Source organism: Budorcas taxicolor, chromosome 5 (genome assembly GCF_023091745.1).
Source record: "Budorcas taxicolor isolate Tak-1 chromosome 5, Takin1.1, whole genome shotgun sequence".
Lineage (NCBI taxonomy): Eukaryota > Metazoa > Chordata > Mammalia > Artiodactyla > Bovidae > Budorcas > Budorcas taxicolor.
Window position 1 is genome coordinate 76833476 of NC_068914.1, and position 14199 is coordinate 76847674.

Here is a 14199-nt window from a genome sequence, read left to right on the forward strand (position 1 = left end):
TGAATGGCAGAAGCGGGCGGTGGCGGCTCCGGGTCCGGTCCAGCCCGGCCTCGGGTTGGGGGAAGGTACGGGGAGCGGGAGAGGTGCCCGGAGTGGGTGGGAGGAGCCGAGGGAAGAGGAGGCTCCAAACAGGGGTGGAGAGGTGAGTCCCGGGCGGAGGGTGCCGGCAGAATCTGGAGAGGCCGGGAAGAGACGGCGGAACAAGGACCGGGCTACAGTCCCAGGGCCGGCGTCTCTCCGGCTCGCCCCGGGGCGAAAGCGCCCTGCCCTGCCTCGACTCCTGAATTGCACCCGTGTCAGCGCCTCCCTCTGGGCGCCAAGAGCGTCAAGTGCCCGCCGGTTCCCTGGGTCACAGGAGCGCTCGCACAGGGGCCCAGGTTGAGGCCGAGGCCAGCAGCGGGTCGACCTCGGGACTCCCCTCGGCCGCTAACTGGGAGCGCTCGCGAGTGTGGTTGGAAGTGACAGGGGCGGGTCTCCCAGCGGCGCCGCGGATGCTCCTCTGTTTCCAAGGCGACGCACTGCACGTAAAAGACGTGTGTCTCCATGGCAACCAGGATGTGGAGCAGAAAAGGGAGGACAGCTGGGAAGCTGCAGTGGGGCTCTGGATTCTGAGCTTGCGGTTGGAGCGGGAGGGGAGGGGACGCTGCAGTGGCCTCAGCTGAGGCTGAAAGAACGTGTGGCCGCAATGTTTCATAGGGAAGCATGAGAGAGCAGTTTGCTGCATAAATCCCCAGGTCGGGGACACATCGTCCCTCCCCTACTCTGGGTAGTAGTCACCGAGCGAGACTACCTTGGAAGGATTTTCACCTGCCCGCAATCCTTCCTCTGAGAATGGCGTTACAGCCGAGTCCTGCTTCTCTAACCTCCTGCAGGAAAGCAGAGAGGGTAGAGAGGCCGATGCTATTACCCAGACTTGAGCTGGGATGCGCGGGCGCCGTAGAGCCGGCCCCGCCCGGCCTCCGCGGTGCAGATGCGCAGGAGGGCACTACGGAGGTTTCCGTCACTCCCTTCTGCTTCTGCAGTAAATCAGCCCTCGCTGTCGATAAGATGGTATCGAAGCCGAGAAAAGATGGAATTCCCTCCCATAATAGACCCAATCGCTCCTACCCAGGGCACTGGGGGTTCTTTCAGGACGGTGAGGCAAAGTGCTTCAGTTTTGAGAAAGAAAACTCCGTAAGAATAGAGATTTTTGTCTCCTCCGTGTCCTCCAGCACGGAATCCCCCGCACTTAAAATAGAACCTGGCGCATAGTAAGTAAATGCTCAGTACATTTGTTGAATGAATGCTTTAACAAGGACCACTGTGTCCCATTCCCTTGTCCAGAACTCTCCAGCTCACAGGTAGTGGCTTTTAGGAGGCCTGAATTCAGTTTTGTTTCGGCCATTTATTAGTTCAGAGACCTTGAATAAATCGTTTTTCTCATCTGTTAGTGGATCGGACTGTATAATATTTGGTAATACTATTTCTGACTCTGAGGAACACTGCGTCCGCTCACAGTTGAAAGGGTGAACTGTCGACAACGTGTGGAACGGATGGCGGGAAGGCCCGGTGGTGTGGGGGGATTATGTAAGGGTAATTCCCTGTCCCCAGGCCCAGCGTCCAGGAACAGACATGCAGTGAGTGTTTCAACCTTTGTGACAACTCCTTTCTCTTTTTGAGGAGTGGAGTGGGAAAGGAGGAGGAGGAAGAAAAGTTGAATTTAATATATTTACAGATGACTTCAGATTGAAAAGCAAACAATACCTGGGCAGCAGCATACTAATAATGACCTTAATAAATTGGAGAAGCCAAGTGATCAGAAACCACAAATGAAGTTCACAAGAAGAAATAAATTTGGGGAAGAGAAATGATGTAACACTTCAAGATGGGGAAGAGCTGGTTTGGGGTGAGTGTTTTGTATACTAGTGGTTCAGTGATAGCGGATGGGTTACTTTGAGGTTTGCCTTGTTGCATACTCTCGTGATGAGGGGTGGGGCTGGCCCAGAGAAACTTTGCTGGCACTAAAGAACTTTTTGACTTATTCCTTGTCTTACTGCTATTAAAATAGAAATGTTAAAAAACAAATAAATAAGAAGAAGCGGGCAAGTATCCTAAACAGTAGAATGTTTAAGGCATTGTTAGTATAATAAAGTATTACATAACCCTTAAAATTTTGATATTCCAAAACAAATGTATGAACAAATTTTAAAAACCTATTTATGTTCTATATATTGTATTTTCTATGATTCAATCTTATTTGCTTGCTCATTCTGTCTTTCTTTCATTCCACAAACTTATGACTCTCACCTTGGTTATCATCCCCACCTCTACCATGTGCCCCCCAGGGTATTCTTAAAGCTGAGAAGAAGACAGAAATGCTTTTCCTTGGTTTCCCTAAGCACAGCCAATGTGCGCTGTTATCCGCAAAAACAGACTTTACCAAAAAGGAACTGTAGGAAAGCTAGAAATATATAAGACATACAAAAACAACAACTGAGCTTCCACAGCATGAGTTTCTGATCATACTCTAGCAAGCATATTTTTGGGGCTTATGGGTTCAACCCTGTGTATGTGTGTTAGTCGCTCAGTCATGTCCAACTCTTTGCAACCCCATAGACTGTAGCCTGCAAGGTTCCTCTGTCTATGGGATTCTCCAGGCAAGAATACTGGAGTGGGTTGCCATTTCCTTCTCCAGGGTCCAACCCTGCTGTTCATCTTTCCCTGGAGGCCTTTGCTATAGTCAGAAAAAAAAAAAAAAACTGGCATGATTTTCAAATTTTTGCCTAGATCTGTTGCTTCACATCTCTTGACCAGCACTTCATATGGATGATTTCACCTTGCTAGCTCCCTCACTCTTCAGAAAGGTCCTTGCTTTCTACCTACAAAGATTAGCCCTGTCCCCAATACAGGGCCTTGCACATTAGCCTTAACCTTACATTAAATACAGTCCCTATACAGTAGGACCTGGGTTATGCCATCATACAAGGCCCTTTGCCACTATTGTTGAGGATACCATATATGTCAAGGCTTTCAGCATAAGATTACATCATGCTGCCCAGAGACGCTGGCATGAGGTCTGCTGAGAGTTCGGGGGGTCTGAGCCTAGAGGGAGGGGAAATTACTGGAGAAGCACGAAAGAACATGGGAAACAGTGCAGAGATCAAGGGTGTGGCTGATCCAGTCAAGTTCCAGGTCAGATATTTGAGAGCCAAGGGTAGGTGGGATCTGGGGGTGTGGACTAGTCACAGGACTTGAAAATACAAGGAGACAATTGATGCCTCAGATTCAGAACCAGATAATTTTAGGAATTCTGTGGGGAGTTGACCTAAGGGGAAATAGGAGAAGGGTCTAGTCTCAGAAAAGCAAGGGGGCAGATGCAGAGAGTGGAGCAGAGCCTCAGTCAGCTGGCTGGGTTATGGAACTGAGCTCTCTGGAAGTCAGGGTCCTGGGGTTTGTTGAGTGGGTCCATCCCCAAGCTGAATGGGTACTCTGGCCACATCACTAGAGTATTCACACACAGCAAGAAAACAATAACCCTTGTGTACTCTTCTCTGCTTCCTGCCTTTTTCTTGTCCTCTGGGAATCAGCTTAGCTCTTCTATTTCTTCATCCCAATCTTATCAGACTATGGTGGGGCGGGGGGGAAGCGACTCCATGCTGCATCGGTTAAAAGTCCCCATCAGCTACATCTAGTTCCAAGCCTTGAATTCTCACTAAACCTGTGATTCTTAGTAGTCTCTGCCATTTTCCTCTGTCTGCTATCTTATATATCTCCAGTCTTTATTTTATATAACTTGTGTACTTTTTGCACTATAAATCCAGCAATCGTAATGAAGCTGCTAGCTTGACTCAGATCTAGAATGATGGTCAAAGTCAAGGAACAGCTGACTGCTGCACCACAGGTCTGCAATCCCAGACAGTGCTCCCCAAATGTAAATTTTATGAAGCTGAGTTGCCTTGCAACCCATCTCAGCATGATACCACATTCAAAAGAAACACATCTAATAACCAAAAAGAATTAAAAAGCAATTGAGATTTTTATTATGGTCTTTGGAAAAACTCTAAAGGGGTTTACATTCTTAGCACAGAGCAAAACATCTTAAACTTCTCTCCCTTCCTGCTCTATTCATCTTGCTCACATGACCATAGCTGCTGCTACCCTTCTCTCTCCTTTCTCCCCAAACACCTCCAAACTTCCACTCAAGCCCAGCCCTTGCTTTTTCACTCCCCTGCCCCCTTTACTTCTTGATCGTATTCCTTTTCTTTTCTGCAAGAAGTTCCTTGTCCTTTTCAGCTCTTTTGATTCTGTCTCTCAATCTCCTGATCTGCACAGGTACCAGGAGCCCCAGCTGTCAATGACAGGGGTCTCCTTCCAAGAGGATAAGAAAGATCAAGAGACTGAGAATACTCACATTGTTGTGTTTGTCTGTCATGTAGACTAAATTTTCTAAGCATGAGAGAGTGGTTTGCCTGGTGTTACAGCCAACGTGTTTGCTCATCTCCTCCACACTTGTACAGAGGAAATGGGCATGATCGTTTGCAAGAATCCTCAACCATATGAGCCTCTGACTGAAGGGAGTGGGGTCCACGTGTTCACACTCTCTGATGTCCCTACTGTCACAGACATGGTTATGAGGTGACATACACAGATACACACAGTCAGACTAAAGGCTTGAGCTAGACTTTCAGTTGCTTGCTTTGTGCCTTCAACCTAATATTAGGAATCCCAAAAGTTCCCCCTCCCCATTTCTTTCTCACTCATATTAACTTTACTCAGAGCAAAAATTCCAGGGGAACTTTCTAAATTCTCACACAGTTTGCAGTACCACTGAAACTAATGTGTCATTTCAGTTAAACCCTGCTTGGCTGGTTTTCTTCATTGTCCACTGCAACCGCTTCTCTTGCATCAGCACTTGCAAAGGCTTGTTCACCTTTTGGTGCACGTTTAGTTATTTATCATGTGCCATGCTAGACATGACTAGTTCTAGTCCAGGTTTCACCGGGCAATTGGCCATAGATACAGACATTCCAAGATGACCTCTGGTGCAGGGTCTCATGTACCCTCCTCATGCATCCTCTCCATGTATCTTCTACCCCCAGAAAGGTGCCCATAGCTTAGGGCCTGCTTTGTCCCCAAGTCAGTATCTTTATCAGGCATGAATAACGTTGCATCACCTGAGAGCACCCACAGTTTCTGGTGCCATGGTGCAATTTTTCTTGGCAAATTCCCTCTCCCAGAATATCAGTCAAATTCGGAGGAACTTATGTCCAAGTGTCTGGACAGGGTACGGACTACGGTATGTCTACTTCTGAGTTCTCTTCCATTTAAAGAATTCTTAGAAATTGACTTATGCAAACTTCCAGTTCCCTTCTCACCTGTCATATCTTTCTGCCTCTGACTTCTCTTCCATTTAAAGAATTCTTAGAAATTGACTTATGCAAACTTCAGGTCCCTTCTTACCTCTCGTATCTTGAGAAAGTCTGTAGACAATTTATCCAAAAATGTTCAGGTCTCACTCTTACTAATGCCTCTACTTATGCTCTCTCCAGACTTCTCAGAAGCCCTAAAAGTACAATTGAAAGTGGTTCCTACCACTTCCCTTTTGCTTTGAGGTGGTATTCCGAGGGCCAGCAAGGCACTGCCAGCTGCACTAGTAGAGCACCCACTGAGAGGGTGCACTGTGGTTCTAGTCAACACACACAACCACACTAGTATTTGTGATTGTGCCATGAACAGGGTCCCCCAAATGTAATCCACATCTTCAAAGGACCACAATGGTGCTGCACCGTAGGCAGAAGTGAGGAGAAGGGCCCTTTCTCCAACTTTTTCGCTGAGGCCCTGAAGCCCCTGGTTTAAAAGTCTTACAGGAAACCAGCTCTATCTTCTGTGGTCAACCACACACTCACAGTTTACAGATGCAGTGCCTGTTTTGTTTGTTTCAAGGCACAAGGATCCCCTTCACTCTAGAACTCTCTAGTCCCTCTGCCTTATACATCTCCACAGCCATTAACATCTGTGATACTGTATTTTTACTTGTTTGTTTATTTATATGTTTATTTATTGTCTTTCACCTCCCACTAGGTGTGAAGTGAAAGATCCCTAAAGAGCCATTAGGGCAGAGGTTTGGTTTTGCTCACTGCCTGGTACCTGGGAGGTGCTCAATAAATATTTGTTGAATAGATGAATGAATGAATCCGTACCTAGAAAAATAAACATCTCCCTTAAGGACACCTAGCCTGCAGAGCTCCAACTCTGCCTTATCTTAGAGAGCAAGTTATCTATGGTTTCAGCCATCTACTTCTATGATCTGTGGCTTATGTTCACACAATTCAATGGCCCCTTTAGTGGCTTTCCTTGAATAAAGGAATACTTACTATAAGACACATGGAAGTCCCCACCTCTTGCAAAACAGAAAAGTACTTGTAACTTTGAAATAAGAATTACCATATAGCCAGCCACCCACTGGAATCCCCAGTGGCATATTCCGCCACCATCCCCATCCGAGTGTCAAAGGTTGGGGCCAAGTTTTAGTCCAATGTCAAGGTCAGAGGATTGCATGCTCTCCCCTCCCCTCAAATATTTGAGAATGGAATGATGCCAAGCCTGCATCCTATATGTCACAGAGAAATCCTGATTTATACTCTTATTCTACTACAGACAGGCCTCAAAAAAGTACCCTGCCACTGGTTATAAGATTGCTAGCTAACTGAGAAAGGATATTATTAATAAAAAGATTACTATGCTATAAAGTTAGGGTTTCTCTTCCCTTTGAGTTCCTGAGCTGATAGACTAGTAATTTAGTGTAATGTTAGCCCAGGGTACTTTATACTATAAAAAAAAAATTGAGGCCTTTTTGTCCTCTGCTTATCCCATCCTTACTTATGTTATAAAAACAAACAAAAACTCTCCACATTGATCAAATATATAAAAGATATGAAGATCAGTTTTTCCAGGATAGTAAAATCAAATTAAAAACCAAACATCAAACATAGATCAGAAAAGCAATATTCCGGGAATTGAGGTTAGTCTTCAATCAATATTAGCAGGACAATTTCAATAACAACTTGCTATTCTCAACAGTGTTATCTAGGTCTCTAAGAAGCAGAGGGCAGTTTCACTGGTAATTGCCCAGATCAAATGCATTAATCTGGAACTCAGTTCCCCTCAGAGGGTGATCCTGAGTCACATATCTAATCTCCCGTTCATCCCATCTCATCTATCACCATATCACACACACTTCCAGGTGCCTCATATTTTATTAAAAATCAATTCCAGCTTACCAGGGACATTAATGGCTTTTGCTTTTCAACAGAACAATGAGTACCATCTGAGACACTTGCAGATGTGAAAGACAATAAACTGCCCACAATTTTACATTATTAGATCATTGAAATCACTGGTGTTTCCATTGTAATGAGATCTCTGGGACATAAGGTCTCTCTGCTTCATGCTTGTGGATTTTTATTAGTGTTTCGGGGGCATTCTTTTCATAAAAAGAGTAATTAAGGAGACAGGTTCTAAGGAGATGGAGATGGAGCATGGAATGATACCAGGGCTATAATTTGAGTCTAAGGTCTAAGGGAATAAAGGAAATAATCAACAGAGATGAGAAAAAAGGAAAAGCTAAAAGGAGACCCTCAACAAATTTTAAACTCTGAAACCAGCACAGTGGATAGAGGGCAAGATCACCCCCTGATTCTACTATGAGGACAAGAAGCAAAATGAAGTATTTAAGCAAATTTTTTAGAGTACTTCTTGAGAGTGCCAGATAAGTGAGAGAAAGGAGCTTGAATTTCCTTTCTAGGAGGACTTGAAAACTGGGAGAGTCTTACTTGTCTGAGTTTAGCTTGGAAAGAAATAGGTTTATTTACCCTTGAGACCAGCTCTGTGATATTTTGGTATCCCACTGCCCACGTTTGAACCACAAACCCAAAGCTTAAAGAGTCCTGAAGTGACTGTGTATATCAAAATAAGATGTTTAGTAATCTCTGATCCCATAGACCCTTCTCTAGTCCATTTCCTCCTCCCCTTTTCAATAGGCAGTGCCATCGTTCAGGCCCTGGTTATCTCACTCCTGGAGGAATGTGAAAGTTCCACTTGCAGCCTTTCCTCTGGCCCTCCCTTCATTTCTTCCTGCACATCACAGCATTCAGAGAAATCTACCTTAAATTCAGGTTTGAGCCTGTTTTTTCACAGCTTAAATATCCCCGACTTCCCATAGCTTCCAGCCACTTTCCCCCTCCTTTCTGCTTCACAGCTTGCCTTCTAGACGCACATACACCTAGCACGCTTTCATTCCTCCCTACTGCATTCATGCTGTTCTCTAAGTTTCCTCATCTTTTTTTCTCTTTCCTTTTCCTTTGGGCCTTTATTAATTGTGAAAACATAATGCAAATATATAAAAGTAAACAAACATAACACATAAAATTTAGTGAATAAAGCAATAAATGCACAGTCATTCTCCCCAGGTCGGGAAATAAGAGTATTGCAGTCATCTTTCCTCCCCACCCCAGTGTCCCTCACTGCTATGATGGGGTCAAAACTCTCCCTCCTGTGAGAAACCACTATCTTGATTGCCATGATAATAATTGTCTTGCTTTTCTCTATAGTTTATCACATATTTATACATTGCTAAACAATATAGTGTAATTTTGCCTGTTTTTGAACATTATATGGATGGAATCACAATGAATTTATTCATTCACTTGAACTTTATATGAATGGAACCATACATTTTATTGTTTTGTGTCTTGCTTCTTTTTCACATTATATTTGTCAAAGTCATCAGCATTTTGGGGATACCTGTGCTTTGCTCATATACTGTATTCCACTGCATGAATATACTGCAGTGTATTTATCTGTATTCTAATGCTATGTTCTACTACTGGTGGACATTTCAGTTGTTTTAAAATTTAGGCTATTACTGGGTGAATATTTTAGTACATATCTTAAGGTGCATATAAAAATTTTTTTATAAAGTGTATGCATACAGATGGATTTGCTAAATTATAAGATATGAGCTTCACTCTATTAGAAAATATCAAATTGTTTTCAAAAACAGTTGTAATAATTTACAGTCCACTAGCAGGGTGAAAGATCTCATTACTCCACATTCTCTCCAACATTTGGTATTGTCAGACTTTTAATTATAAATTTCTCTCTGATATAATAATCCCAAGTGTCTAGACAGTGCCTGGCTCATAGTATGCATGCATTAAATATTTGTTGAATAAACTAATATTTCTTAATTTCCAAACATAGGAATTTTGTGGTTATCTTTTTATTGATAGCTTAACTCCATTAGTTAAAGAAACTTTCCTGTTCAATATCAATCTTTGGAAATTTGTTGGAATTTGTCTAATAGACAAGTTGTTTGTAATTGTTATATATATGCAACAAGGAAGAATATATGTTTTGTGTTTGTTGGATGCAAAGTTTAGAGATATCCATTATTACAAAATTTAAAACAAATTTATAAAATGCTTATTAAAATTTATATACCCTAAGTGATTTTTCTATATGTACTACAAATTACTAAAAAGAAGCTTTTATAATCTTCCACTATTTGTGAATTTATCCTTCTGGTAAATTTTTTGTAGTTCTGATAATTTCTGCTTTATATATTCTAGTGCTGTGCTGTAAGTATAATTTGAAATTTTAAATAATCATATTTTCCTGGTGACTTGAACACTTTCCATTATTAGTCAGTTTTCTTATCACCACTAATGCTTTTGCCTTAAAGTGACTGATATGAATATAGCTATATCAGCTTTCTTTTGAATGGGGAACATGATTTCTTCTTTTTCATTTTTTTTACTTTCAACTTCCAATGCTTTAAGCCTATTTCTGATAGCTAGCATGTTTTGTTTTGTTTTGCTTTTTGTCCATTTTGTCAGCCTTTTCTTTTATCTAGCTCATTTAGTGCAGATATATTTAGTATTAATAATTTGGATTTAAATCAAATTTGTGGATTTATCTATTTCTCATTTCTGTTGGGTTTTGCTTCCTATATTTTAAAGTTATTTTATTAGATATTTAACAGTTTAGGATTGTGATGTCTTTTTGCTGAATTGACCACTAAAATCATTATGAAATGGCCTTTCTTTATTTCTAGTAAAATTCATCCTCTTTACTTAGTTCAATATTCAAGGAGCCACTTCAGCTTCTCTTTTTAGTGTTTGCATGCTATATACTTTCCTTTTTTCTTCCTTTTCTCATGTCTGTGCCTTTACATTTTATGTAGCTTTCTTGTAGACAGAATGTACTTGAGTTTTACTTTATCCAACCTGACCATCTCTACCCTTTAATTGGAATGTTTAGATCATTTATACTTATTATAACTGTTAATAGATTGGGTTGCAATCTATAATTTGCTGTTTTGTTTTCTATTTGTCTTATCTTTTCTTTGTTTCTTTTTTCTTTTTTCCATTCCAGTGTTTAGACTAAGCGAACCTTAAAATTTTTTTTTTTTTTTACCTTGGGTTTTGGCTTTTTAGTTCTTGCTTTTCTCTTTGTTTTGTTTTGTTGTTAATGCTTTAGAGCAGTTCTTTTCCAGTAGAATTTTCTGTGAAGATGGAATTCTACATCTTGATTGTTCAGGATGGTGACCACTAGCCACGTATGACTATTCCAGACTTGAAGTATAGTTAGTGTGACTAAGGAACCGAGTTTTAAATTTCTATTAATTTTAATAGCCACATGTGTTGTATTAGACTGTGTCATTCAAGAGTTTACAATATACATCCTTAACTTGTCACAATGTAAGAACCTTACAATGACATACTTTCATCTTCTCCTTTTTGGTTTTGTTGTCACACATATTACTTCTATATAAGTTAAAAACCTGAATGCACTTTATTTTTACTTTAATCATTTACCTTCTTAAGAGATAAAATTTGAGAAAAATATTTTACCTAGTATTTATCAATTTTTGCATGGTCTATTCCTTTGTGTTGATCCAAATTTTCATGTTATTTTTTTTCTGCCTGAAGAACTTCATTTAGCATTTCATCTGTTTGTTTAAAATGGTCTTTATTTCATCTTTATGTGTGAAAGATATTTTCTCTGGGTAAAAAATCCTGGGTTGACCCTTGTCTTCACTTTGCATAGCTTTTTAAAGAACTCTGTGGTTGCTATTTCCTCTGTTCTTCTGTAGTTGGGGGATGGCAAACTTTCATGTAAAGTTCCAGGTAGTCTTTTAGGTTTTTGCAAGCCGTATAGTCTCTCTTAAAACTACTCAACTCTGTCATTGTAGAACAGAAGCAACCATAGCGATATATAAATGAATGCAGGGGGGCTGTATTCCAACTAAACTTTGTTTATAGAAACAAGAGGTGAATCAGATTTGCCCCATGGTCATGGTTTGCCAATCCCTGCTCAGTATGTAATTTGTCTCTGGAACATCTTTATCCTTGGTTTTTAGCAGTTTGATTAAGATGTACCTTGGCCTGGCTTTCATTGACCTTTCAAATTTTGAATTTTTTAGCCATTATTTCTTTAAATATTTGTATAGCTCCTAGCTCTTCTGGGGCTTCCCAGGTGGTGCTAGTGATAAAGAACCAGCTGCCAATGCAGGAGACATAAGAGATGTGAGTTCAATCCCTGGGTTGGGAAGATCCCCTGGAGGAGGGCATGGCAACTCCATGTATTCTTGTCTGGAGAATCCCAGGGACAGAGGAGCCTGACAGGCTACAGCCCATAGTGTTGCAAAGAGTCAAACATGACTGAAGTGACAACATGCAGGCACAGCTCTTATGAAACTTCAGTTACATGTATGTTAAACTGCTTGATATGTCTCACAGATCACTTTTGCTCTGATCCTTTCTTTTTCTGTATTTTTTTCCTCTGCTTCATTTTGAATAGTTTTTATTTCTATGTCTTTAAGTTCTCTAATCTTTTCTTCTGTAGCCCATAATTGTTGTATTTCCCTCATGAAATTTTAAAATTTTATTCATTTTTAAAATTTTATAATCTTCACTTTATTGAATATTAAACTTTAAAATGTGTGCTAAATTATCAAAATATTACTTTGACTCACAATAATATTATACATATTTAAACTCAGCACAATTACAAAATAAAACTGTTTACTTAAACAATAGGATTCTCCTCTAATAAAAATAACTTTAAATAAAAGGCTCAACTTCAAACTTGTGTTACCATTTCACTCTTTGGCCTCCATTGTCCAGAAACAGGTACATTTCAACTCATTTCTTTAATGGATATTTTGCAACAACTTTCTGAAGTTTTCCAATTCTTTCATATTTGTAGAAATTTTTCCAAATGCATTAGACAATGATACTATTTCCTGTCAGTTTGGATGAATTTCATACATGGGCCCACTTTCTGGTGTATTTGCTATCAATGTCTCTCAAAACAAGACCTTTAAGGCAGTGCCCAAACCCTGAGTCTGAATATTTTCCACAGTCAACATTTAAACCAGCCAACACAATCCATCATTTTGGAAACATCTCTAAACTGTGTCCTAAAATGTGCCTATAATTAGCTTGCTTCTTTTTTTAATTCCAAGCCAAAATAATGAATTCCATAAAATGTAAAAAAAAAAATCGTTTTACTTCATTAAATATTTCCAAGACTAATTTTTGAATCTTGTTGTCTGAAATTAAACTTCATTTTCAGTGAATAGCTGGAAATCTGGGTGCCCAGTGGATAGTAGCATTTTAGATAATGGCCTTAATTCTTTTAAGTAAGGAAAATACATGTTCTTAGGCCTTCTTGTCCTTCAGTCAAAATTCCATCAAACTCACTGATGAAATTCTACAATGTGTGTCCCCATTTTCCAAACAGCTGTCTTGTAAAAGCTCTCTCACACTCAAACACACATTATTGCTTGCATGTAGTCCAGATATGTCTGAAGTATACCACTATTTTATACAATAAATGTTCTCTTCACGTTTCCCTTGACTAGAAGCCAAAATATTTAAATATTTTTCATTGTCTATGACTTTATTTTCTTCATACACAATGATATTCCCTATCTTCCAAGCATCTGGTCCCTTCTCACTGTGTAATGTTTAGGATTAAGAACAATCTACATATTCAGTGCCAACCTATCATATTCAGCTGATGTGTCATCAGCTTCACAGAGGCTGTCTGAGGAATCATCATACTTGATCCACTGAAGGACAGTTTTCTGTGTTTGCTCACTTAGAGACTCACCCCAAACTCTGTGTTACTCAGCTTGTTCATATCTTCAGTGAGCTTATTGGCTTCTTCAGGATACCTGTATCTTGTGCTTTGCATTTAACTTTAATTAAAACACTAAATTTTTAACATTTAATTTAACGTGTATTACTTCTTATATTGAACTTTTTTGCTTTATCCTATAGCATACAGAAAACAGTCTCATAATGCCAATATTAGTACTAACAAAAAAACTGCAAAATGAAGTTTAAGAGTTGTTTAGTTCTTAGAATGTGACCCACTAAAGAAGGACAAATTCCTATGTTCGAAGGTCAATTGAAATAAATCTTTGTTTTTGGTTATGTTACCAATATTGTACACATTTAGGTCTCTTTTGTTTTCAATTTTAGGGCTTGCCCTTTTTTTCTGTTTGGTTTAATTTACTTTTTGAATGTGTAAAACAATTACATGATTCTAAAGTCAAAACTACATTAAAAATACACTCAGAGGAGTCCGCCTTCCACCCCTCTATCCCCTTATCCTAATTCCCCCATGACCTTCTGTGAATAAATATTTTCATTAGTTTCTGGTTAATCTTTCCAAAGTTTCATTTTATTCAAAGGATAGTTACTATATACAGTGTTCTGTCCTTCACCTCACATAAAACATGTGATGATTATTCTATAGCAACATAAAAATATTTGTTACATATATAACATATTATATAATGTACATTATATATATATGTACTATATATGTATATATGTATGTGTATATAATGTACTATATATATGCATTATTTATAATGTATACATAAATATAGGACTTCCCTGGCTTCCGTGGCTCAGACGGTAGAGCATCTGTCTACAATGTGAGAGACCTGGATTCAATCCCTGGGTTGGGAAGACTCCCTGGAGAAGGAAACGTGTATAATGTTTACAGCTTCAGAGTATTCCATTGTGTACCATAGCTTATTCAGATCCCCACTATTGATAGTATTTGGGACATTTCTAGGATTTTTACCATTAAAAATAATGCCACAATGACTAACCTTGTGCACGTATTATTTCAAGTTTG

At 39.7% G+C, this 14199-nt stretch overlaps 1 pseudogene; it reads right to left on the bottom strand.

The window, feature by feature from the left end:
- Positions 1–12193: 12193 nt before the first annotated feature.
- LOC128048530 (ERO1-like protein alpha) lies at positions 12194–13242 on the bottom strand (annotated as a pseudogene).
- Positions 13243–14199: the final 957 nt, after the last annotated feature.